The 10,982-nt window shown below is 41.3% G+C and overlaps 1 protein-coding gene across 1 annotated transcript in view; it reads left to right on the top strand.

Annotated features, from left to right (window-relative positions):
* Positions 1–204: 204 nt before the first annotated feature.
* The window catches only part of LOC137333810 (cadherin-8-like), a 156,993-nt gene continuing 146,215 nt past the window's right edge, over positions 205–10,982 (top strand). Inside the window, exon 1 of the mRNA XM_067998162.1 lies at positions 205–491. The gene's annotated coding sequence lies outside the window, so the exon portion shown is untranslated. The remainder of the gene's footprint in view (positions 492–10,982) is intronic.

Genomic DNA, 10,982 nt, shown 5'->3' with positions numbered 1-10,982 from the left:
GCTGTCAGGGGAGGCTCCCAGCTATGGAGCTTGTACTAGCAGTTCAGGAGAGTCAGCGAGACACACTGTACAGCTCATGCATTTTTATAACTAGAGTTATTTTGAGGATTCCTTCGACCAGACAAAAAAAAAAGCACTGAGCTTTTTAAACAAGGGGGAGGGAGTGGAGAGAGGAGGGAGGGATGAAATTGTGAAATTCCTCGCTCTTTGACTGTCTCTGTCTTACCTACCAGGAGAAGACGAAGACTTGGAAAGAGATGGTCGCGTTCTGTATGAATCACTAGGAGCGAAAAATTGCACGTTGCATTGATCCTGGAGGAATCGCATGTAACCCACACTGATCATTAACAAGTAGGTGAACGGATCACCTTCGGTTGGTGATTGCTGCATTCTTCCCATCAGTGATATTTTTTTTGCACTTGTCACTACGATGAGACTGGAGGGGGTAAAGAAAAGGACATTCTGACGGACCCGTCGCCCTATTGAATAAGGTAAAGTCTTGTGTATTTTTTATGTACAGTTTTTGCGTGCTGAGAATGTGAATTCTGATCTTAGCTCTCCTCTTTTTAGTAATCGCTGAAATGGAAGAGAGAGGTGAGAGCGTAAGTCAGGCTGGCCGCGAGGGTTTAACAGCTTTCTAACGGAGCTCGTTCAAAGTTAAAGAAATGGTTCTCGGGCAAATATTGCATTTTCCCCACTCTGTAAATCGAAAGCAGTGCATTCCACCAATGTGTGGTAGCTTTTGTGACCGGACGTGTTTGCTAATCGGTGCATTTGTGGTATCCAAAGCTGTTACTAAAACCATTCTAATGCCTTGTCCAATCCATTCCACTGATGCGAATACCATTATTTTTTTTTGACATCATATATTATAAAAGGGACCATTCCTATCGCTTCGATGAGGTAGGGCTAGCAAACATTCCAACTTTGAAGTATCAATTTCCCTCTCTGCATAACGAGCGCTTTGGTCTGTCTCGTTTGCCCATGTTCTATTTATCTTGCCTGTTTATGTAAAAATATCCCTCCCTCCTTCTCCATCATGTACCTTTGCAAGTGCTACTTTCCTCCCGAACAGCCAAAGTGCATGACATTGGGACATACAGAATGTAAAGGCGATTGAGTCAACTAACTTTGTTTTCTATTTCAACGGTTAGGACACACACTGGACACTTTACACTATCCCAGCTAACCTAGCCTTGATCCAACCCGATCTGTGGAGAGCTTGATCTGGACTCACTATAAATCACCTCAAACGTTTGAAGGTTGACCACTCAAATGGCGCCATCAAGAGAATTAGGCTATCTGATTATACCAGAATAAACTGATGATCTGCTCAGGTTATATCAATATATATATATATATATCTAAAGACAACAAACTATGGGTTTATGGCGTGTGAAGATGTCTCACAATCCTCTTGTACATCATTAGAATTTAAGAGGTTACTTCAATCCTCCCGGCTAACCGGGTTTGTGGAAGGACATTGCATCAATTCTTAAAGGACTTGGGACGTTTTAGTTGCCAGTGATAAATAAATATCTGTTTAGATATTTAAAGGTGAAGTGTACAGAACCCTCATAAAATCACAGCACCGACATGTTGAACACGTTTGTCCGAGGAATCCCAGATTCCATTTATTTATTCTCAGAGCTTCTGTTGCGCTCCTTCAGGCAATTAATAACATTTAGTATTAATTATAATAATTAATAAATTGACGTGGAATAGAAAATGGCTTGGGCGTTTTAATTTAAACCAGTTTAGAGATGATGAATATCAATTTGTCCCCTGCAAGTATGTAGGGAAACAGAGAAGCATAATGGGTATTTAATATGAAGGAGGGTTAAAATCACCCCCACCACAAGTATGTTTGGAATTAAATAGAATGCGCGGCCCTTGTTTTTGTAAACGTCCTGTACATTCTTGTTGTTTGCTTGAGCACATGTCCAAATTTACTGGAGGGTCAACAAGGCATAAATCCATCATGTAGGTTTACAGGTAGAACCGACTGGGAGTGGAATTGACAGGCACACTCTCCCTCTGAAATTGACCGGCGGGTTCCCTAATTTCCCTCTGATATTGGCGAGCCAAAAACCCTTTAGTTAATCCCGAAGCAAGGGCAGGCGTCTGGGGCCGCAGATCGCCGGCCGACAGTCAATGTGATCCATTCCCTCCACCCCAGTAATCCACCTCACTCACTCACTCATTCATCCATCCACTCACTCACTCACTCGTTTGAGGAAATGTTAAACTTGCAAAAATGAAATCTACTTCTGGTCGTTTTCTTTTATGGAAACGGCAGGAAATCTTTATCTGGGACCGTCAGTCGCTGTGAGCACAAAGATAGGATTTAATCATTTTAAAATACGGAAACTAATTATTTTTTATATTACCAAATATGTTTCCAAACAAGTCTGATAAGTAACGGCTGTATTGCTGAAACATAACCCACGTAACTCACCATTGCCGTGATGATGAGGCATTTGGAAAAAGTTACTCTGTATTTTTTTTCCCCTTCACTGAACATAAATAGCGAATAAATTTGACACGTCGTTGTAAAAGTTGTGTTCAAGCAAATCTTGTGAAAATACAGCCCCTGCAGTAGTGACAAGACCCTGGTTAAAATGTTGCCTCGCCGTTGAGCCAGGACACATGAAAGCTAAAAAGGACTAAGAGCCCCTGAAAATAACGCGACGGTGGTCAGTTTTCCCTCGTCCTCATATTTTAACCGTGAGGCAATTAGATTTTGCAATATTAGCGGATGCGAAAGATAACAAGGAGAGAAAGAGCAAGACGAGGGATGATCTGTTCAAATCACACGCCAGTGAACAAGCAATATCTCTTGGAAATGCTACCGAGGTTTAAAGAAGATTAATATCACAAAATCGTTTTATATCACAAATGTACAAAAAATACATATTAGCTTGATCATGCTTTGTTCTGATGCAGTAACAGTGACTGACACTGAAAGAAGGTCACATATACTTCAGAAAACAATTTCATTCCAATAAGATTCACAATAATGTGATCTTATCAGATTTTTTTTTCTCTGTCCAAAAACCCAGCCTTCAAAAAATCATAAAGTGTGCTAAAACCCATTTAGCAGTGAATGCATTTGAATCCATTAAACCTCACTTTAATTAAATATGTAGGAGTTAGAGCTACACAGTGTATAGCTGTCACGAATGAAAGACTTCAGAATCCAACAATCAGCAATGCCATTGAACATTTAAATATTAGATCTGAACGGTGGGCAAACATAATAGAGTGCAGAGGATGTCGTTTTAATCCTTTTTTTTTCAATTATGCTTTTATTCCAGGGTAAGTATTACAGCGAAAACACTGACAGTAAAGAGTGCCTCCTTTTTAACCCTGACAGGGTTAAGCAGCATATCGAGCAATAGTACATAGGGTAGGGTAGGCAGAGTGCAGTTGGGAGAATATAACAGTTCGCCAATTCAAACCACAGCTTGTTACATGGAATGTTCAATATATCTGACAAACCAGTTGCTGTTTCACATCTGCTTCCTTTGATTAGCAACGAGGGCAAGAAAGATATATCTTGCACTTGACTGTGCATTGCATTTTTTTTTTGGTTCTCTTCCTGCTCTCTTGTCCTGAAGGCACTGATTCTTGCTGGGGCATGGTTCTACCACTACATAACCCGATTGACCATTCTCCTGGTGTGAACCTAGACAGCGAGTAGGCTATATTTGATCGGGCACGGCTGGCAAGGAATCACAGCTGAGCCCGATCCTGTCCTCACTCACTGTCCAGACGGCTCCTCTCTACAGCGGGAGTCTTTGGATCACAATCAGGAGCGGGAGTCATGAAGTCTTTTACCAAAATGGAGCCGGACTGCTCTTAATGGAGCAGTCCAGGTGGACACTGAATATTGCAGGAGGAAGGCAGTGCGAGAGAGGACACTGAAGGGCACATGTGACTTCTCCAATTTTGCTGCAAAAGTTGCCACTTTTGCGTGCCCATTAGAAGGTTTACACCCTTAAAAATTGGGACAACATGCCCATATGTCCTAATTAACCGTACATACCAGTAACCAACATTTTAAAGGTCCTAAATGTCTCACTAGCTCTTAGGTATACAGATCTATTTCATACTTTTGCGACAATTAGAGATATATCCTTATCTAGAGCATTCCTTGCACTTTCTACATTGGATGATGGTGGTTACAAGCACGCTGATGTAAGCAAGTGCAAGTTTATCTATGATGTGATTGGTAGAAGGGCACTGCTAAAGATCAGTGATAAGGGGTCATGGAATGCTGAGGGGTCGCAGCCACTGTCCAGATGAGATATCGAGCCAAGGTCTTGACCGTACGCCCTGATGGATGGTGCTGACTACAAATAGTAATGAATCTTTTTTACAAATAGTAACACAGACTTGCTGATCCTGAACAACATTTATCCCCAAAAAAAATCCCAAACCCTAATTCCTTCAAGGATTATTGCATTTGAGAAATTCAGTCTCGTTTGACTCAATCTTCAGGTAAGTAAGTTAGAGAGTATATAAAAAAAAGATGGGCATGAGTGCAATTTTCGGTATGGCTCAGCATCATGTAATAGGGCGATGGAGTATTCTTTGTGCCACTAGACCAAGGCTGTGATGAGAGCACCTAACAGTAAATAGGAGTTCTTACTGTAGAACGATACAGTAGTATGGTCTATGTAACACTGGGATTTAACATTCTTGTGTATATTATGATACGCTATGATTTACCGAATTATAATAGTCCTGTACATGTTATTCAATACACTCTTTGTTCCTGGGTATATAATTTCTGCATATACATGATATAAAATAGCACTTTATTATATATTTTATATCACAGTATGAGTTAATGGGGATTAACATTCCCGTGTATAATAAATACTACATTATGTCTTACGTGGGTTTAATATTTTTTGCATCTACTACACATATTATTTACTGGGCCATAACAGTTCTGTATGAATAATATGGAGAATTATCGCTAGTATTCATTGTGAGTGGATCTAATTGAGGAATCTAAATCGCAAGAGCAAAGTTCAAGCAGTTTACAAGCGTTATCTGAACCCCAAGATAAGAAATTGTTTCCGTGTGTCCACTATTTGTTGCAACCTATAATGTGCAGTCAGTAAGGGTGGGGATTGGATTATGTTCTCGGTCCATTTTAACAGACTGCAGTTATCATGGCAATTCTCGACAGCAATTGTATGGCGATGTCATCACTGAGGGATTAATAATTGCGTTGCAATCACTACTGATAATTAATGGTTGATTACAGGAAATAAACCAATCGGTATATATCAAGCCATCTTACAAATGTTACAACCACCAGCTGAAATTCATTTTTAGCCAGATTACAAAAATTGTAGCTGTTTAAGTATGTTAGATTTTGCTGAAATACATTTGAAAAGGTAAATAAGGGGCGGAATACAAAATAAAAGGGCTTATGTACAATAATACTTGTATTTGATATCACCCTATCATTACAAGATGTCACAAACCATGTTACACAAACAGAAATGAGATGAATGATTAGTTAATCTCTTTTTTTGAGCATGTTGGCTGAGGCAAGCATGTTGAACAGGACATTACTAGAGTTCCCTGTATTTCTTTGAATAGTGGGATCTTTAGCATCCAATTAAATCACAGTGCAGGACCTTGGTTTAGCATCTCAGCTGCAGGATAGTAAGCTCTGATAATGCAGCATTCCCTCAGTACTGTGTTGGATTGTTAGCCTAGATTATGTACTCATTCTGGTGCCGGCTTTGAATCTACAGCTTTCTAACTCGGGGCAGGATCACTATCAACTCTGTCAGGTTGACATAAAGGATGTTGATCAAACCCCCATATTCAGTTTAATATTCTGGCCACCTCATCAGAGGAATTATACCATTGTCCTTGAGAGGGTACAGAGGGGAGCAACAAAGGTGAGTTCAGGTATCAGGAATTTCAGTAACGAGGAAAGGTTAAAGAATTTGGACATATTGTCCTTCAAAAGGCTGGAGATTTCCATGCAGCCCAACTGAAATTTTTAAGATTATGAAAATTTAAGATAATTGTCAAAAGAGCCAGAGGGGAGATGAGGAGACAATTTTTTACACAGCGAGTTATGATCTGGAATGCGCTGCCTGAAAGGGCGGTGGAAGCAGATTCAATAGTAACTTTCAAAAGGGAATTGGATAAATACTTGAAAAGGAAACATTTTCAGGGATATGGGGAAAGAGTGGGGGGAGTGGGACTTATTGGATAGCTCTTTCAAAGAGCCGGCACAGGTACGCTGAACTGAATGGTCTTCTTCTGTGCTGTATTATGTATTCTATGATTCTATTATACTAAAAAGATTGTCAAAATCGATCGAAGAGAATTCTTTACGATAGCAAAGGTTCGAACACCAGAGGACACACGTTTAAAAATTAGATTGTTTGGAGTAGGAAGGGAAGTCAGGCAGAAAGAGCAATAGATGTGTGGGGTGAGTCACACGGAGAGGCCATTGAAGCAAATAGTAGAAATGGGTTAGAGGCAAATACATAGAGAGGTAATTTGACAGCATTGATCCGGGAGCTTCACCCGATGGGAGAGCGATTTAATAAAATCTCCCTTCCCTCCATGTGTTTCTGGAGAAAAAAAATGGGTTAAGAGATATGATGAGAAGGTAGATAAGTGGAGTTGAGATCAGTCAAAAATAGATGTGTTTGTTGGATCAAATAGCCTCTCCCTGTTTCTAACAAAAAAATTCCTATTTTCTGCATTGATGCTGTCACGTGTGTCCAATCAAACACTTATTAACCCAGCAATTTCAGGATTGGGCAAAAGCATGGCTGGAAGAAATGTAGATAATTGCAACGAACCTCAGGGAACTGGCCATTCGCTGCTCCAGGTGTTATATTAAACTGGCAATTTTATTCCTGGCCAACTCCATCAGTTGGACAAGACGTGCAAAAACGGGGCTGCCAATTTGCTTTCGCCAATTTTGCGTTACCGCCCAAGGCAAATTTGTACCCCAGTGGTTCCGCCGCTTGGAGATGCAGAGCTTCAGCAGCAGCTCCTTGCCTCTCTGCAATCCAATCAAGGTAGGCATGAAGACCTGGATATATGAGCACCTGCTCTTATATCTAGCCTCCATGTCAGAAGCTGTTGCTTCAAATCTCAGAGTTTCCTCATCAACAGTATGAAGGACATCTGACTTCAACAATAACAACTTGCATTTATATGGTGCCTTTAATGTTGTAAAACATCCCAAGGCACTTCACAAGAGCGTTATCAGATAAGTTTGACACCGAGCCTCGTAGGGAGGTATTAGGACAGGTGGCCAAAAAGCTTGGTCAAAGAGGTAGGTTTTAAGGAGCAGCTTAAAGGAGGAGAGAGAGGTAGAGAGGTGGAGAGGTTTAGGGAGGGAATTCCAGAGCTTAGGGCCTAGGCAGCTGAAGGCACGGCCACCAACCGAGTGGTGAAGGAAATCGGGGATGCACAAGAGGCCAGAATCGGAGGGGCGCAGAGATCTCGGAGGGTTTTAGGGCTGGAGAAGGTTATAGAGATAGGGAGGGTGGAGGCCATGGAGGGATTTGTACACAAGGATGAGAATTTTAAATCTGAGGCATTGCCGGACCGGGAGCCAATGTAGGTCAGCGAGCATCTGGGTGAATGGTGCGCGTCAGCATGATGGAAAGACTTACAAAGAACAACTTGTGCCATGCCAACCAATTTAATGTGCCGGATGTCCAAACCCAGTTCTGCGTACCATGCTTGCTCATCACTGTCTGCTTAATTAAGGTCCTCTTTTAAGGGTCATGGAAAAGAGGTGTGCCCATCATTAGCTAGACTCCCTCTCCAGGGAACCTAGCAATGGGTCGATGTGGGCTGCAGCCATCCCTGCATGCGGCCACTTCCCCTTTTTAACCATAAAGAGAAATTCTCAGTAACCCTTGACGACTAAAATATTAATTGGAGTACTACATTTGAATTCATGATAAATTGTTTATAGGGAAGGATTGGGTTGGGGGTCGAGGCAGGTAGTTTGGACAGAGTAAAGGGAGATTTACCTTGCATCTAACCATGCCCTTATTTGCCCTGGGAGTACTTGGTGTGGGCACTGGGCGTGGGAAATGGGAGTATCCCATTCCCGAAGCACCAACATCGTAAAGGGAGAGGTAAAAAAAATCGTCACTTCAGGCCAGCTTATATCAAGAACCACTTTGGCTTTCGCACAATGCAAACCTACTAATGGAGGCATGTTTCATTGTGTAGTTAGCCAGTGAGATCCAGAACTCCGTATGAAGTGTTACACAGTCTATAGCATTTTAACTTCTGGATGCCAAATCTGAAGAAATGTAGCCGGCAACTAATTAGAAAGAAATGGAATTTGTAGCTCTGATCGAATTGTGAATTTAAAAAAAAATTCTTTCATCATTTCAATTAGCAATAAATACAATGAATTATTCCAAGGATGAGAATTGCAATAGAATGCACGAAATTCTGTTCATTTCCCCACCCCCCCACCACGACTAACTCCTTATATAGACCCAAGTTGAATTGCGTTAACTTTTTGCTTTTTCATTTAAACGACAAGTAAGAGTTTTTCTTTAGGGTGGGAGGGGAGGTAAATGAAAAGTTAATTTAACCAAATTCCAAAGAACGATCCTAAATATCAGCCAGTAAATGACGATTGAAATATTTTTCAGTGCTATCGTATGTGTGTACCTAGGAGTAAATAGGTTGTCTTATTCCAGCCTTCTGTAAATTTCCATGCATTGCCTGGTAACGCAGCAGGCTCAGATATGTGTCCCCTCAGACCAGACTATAGCAGAAACCCAATTTATTGTGTATGAAATTCAGTAGATAAAGAGGCTCTGTCTTTTTACCCCTCTCTTCCTCTGATTTGAAGGCTCTGATTTGTGCTGCAGTACAGTTCTGTGGATGATGGCTGTGCTTCAGTACCTGACTGAAATGATTATTCACCTTCTTAGGAAACGTTCAACAATCGTGCACTCCAGCACGAAGCCTTGCTAGACGGGAGCAAAGGTCAAAGACAGGGCTACAGTATGTTGGCCTTGTTGGTTCCCCGGCCCACGCTCCCATTGAGCGAGACTCTGTTTTTTGGGAGTGCGGGATTCCTGAATAAATCCTCCTGCATGAGTCTGGGCAGTGAACATCAGCTAGCTGTTTAACCATGGGAGGGCATCACAGCCAAACAACCTGATCCCCTCAAGCCTATTCCAACATTGATATAGATCATGGCTCATCTGTACCTCAACTCCTTTTACCCTGTTTTGATCCATAGCCCTTGATAACCTTACCGAATAAAAATAAGTTTTGCACATGCACACTTTCCAGCTGAAGGCACAAGATCAACATGGGGAGTCTTCCTGGTCTCTGTGGCTCAGTTCCACACTGGGTTATGCATTCACCAAATAAATCATCGGGGGCAGCTTAGAGACTCACTCAAGAAAAAAAAATCTGGAGATAGGTCATCGACCTGAAACGTTAACTCTGTTTCTTTCTCCACAGGTGCTGCTTGACTTGCTGAGTATTTTCAGCGTTTTCTGCTTTTATTTTTAGAAAAATCTCCATTTGCTTTAAGAAAGAATCAATTTAAAATGCAGGAACTGAAATTCGTTACTGTTTTACCCTTGGAAATAGAAAGAAAGAACTTGCATTTATATAGCACCTTGCATGATTTCAGGACGTCCCAAAGCACTTTACATGAGAACATAAGAAATAGGAGCAGGAGTAGGCCATACGGCCCTTCAAGCCTGCTCTGTTATTCAATAAGACCATGGCTGATCTTCGACCTCAACTCCACTTTCCCGCCCTATCCCCATAACCCTTGATTCCCCTAAAGTACAAATATCAATCGATCTCAGCCTTGAATGTACTCAATGACTCAGCATCCACAGCCCTTTGGGGTAGAGAATTCCAAAGATTCACAACCGTCTGAATGAAGACATTTTTCCTCATTTTGGTCCTAAATGGCCGACCCCTTACCTTGAGACTATGCCCCCTAGTTCTAAACTCTCCAGCCAAGGGAACAACCTCTCAGCATCTACCCTGTCAAGCCCTCTAAGAATTTTATACTTTTCAATGAGATCACCTCTCATTCTTCTAAACTCCAAAGAATATAGGCCCATTCTACTCAATCTCTCCTCATAGGACAACCCTCTTATCCCAGGAATCAATCTAGTGAACCTTTGTTGTACCCTCTCAAAGGCAAATATATCTTTCCTTAGGTAAGGAGATCAAAACTGTACACAGTACTCCAGGTGTGGTCTCACCAGAGTCCTACATAATTGAAGCAAGACCTCCTTACTCTTATACTCCAACCCCCTTTCAATAAAGGCTAACATACCATTTGCCTTCCTAATTGCTTGCTGTACCTGCATGTTCACTTTCTGTAATTCATGTACAAGGACACCCAAATCCCTCTGACTACCAACATTTCTTAGTCTCTCACCTTTTAAAAAATATTCTGCTTTTCTGTTCTTCCCAACAATGTGGATAATTTCACATTTCCCCACATTATACTTCATCTACCACCTTCTCCCTCACCCACTTAACCTGTTGATATCCCTTTGCAGTCTCTTTGTGTTCTCCTCACAGCTTACTTTCCCATCTATCAATGTATAATCAGCAAACTTGGATACATTACACTCAGTCCCCTCATCTAAGTCATATTGTAAACTGCCGAGGCCCAAGCACTGATCCTTGTGGCACTCCACTAGTTACAACCTGCCAACCCGAAAATGACCATTTATTCCCACTCTCTTTTTCTGTCCGTTAACCAATCCTCGATCCATGCTAATATATTACCCCCGATCTCTTGAGCCCTAATCCTATGTAACAACCTCTTGTGTGGCACCTTAATGAATGCCTTTTGAAAATCCAAATATACTACATCCACTGGTTCCCCTTTATCTACCCTGCTAGTTACAAAAATTCTAATAGATTTGTTGAACACAATTACCCTTTCATCAAATCATATTGAC

Source organism: Heptranchias perlo, chromosome 16, assembly GCF_035084215.1.
Source record: "Heptranchias perlo isolate sHepPer1 chromosome 16, sHepPer1.hap1, whole genome shotgun sequence".
Classification (NCBI taxonomy): Eukaryota; Metazoa; Chordata; class Chondrichthyes; order Hexanchiformes; family Hexanchidae; genus Heptranchias; species Heptranchias perlo.
Note: the sequence above shows the minus strand (reverse complement) of the source record. Positions and strands in the feature narration are given on the sequence as shown.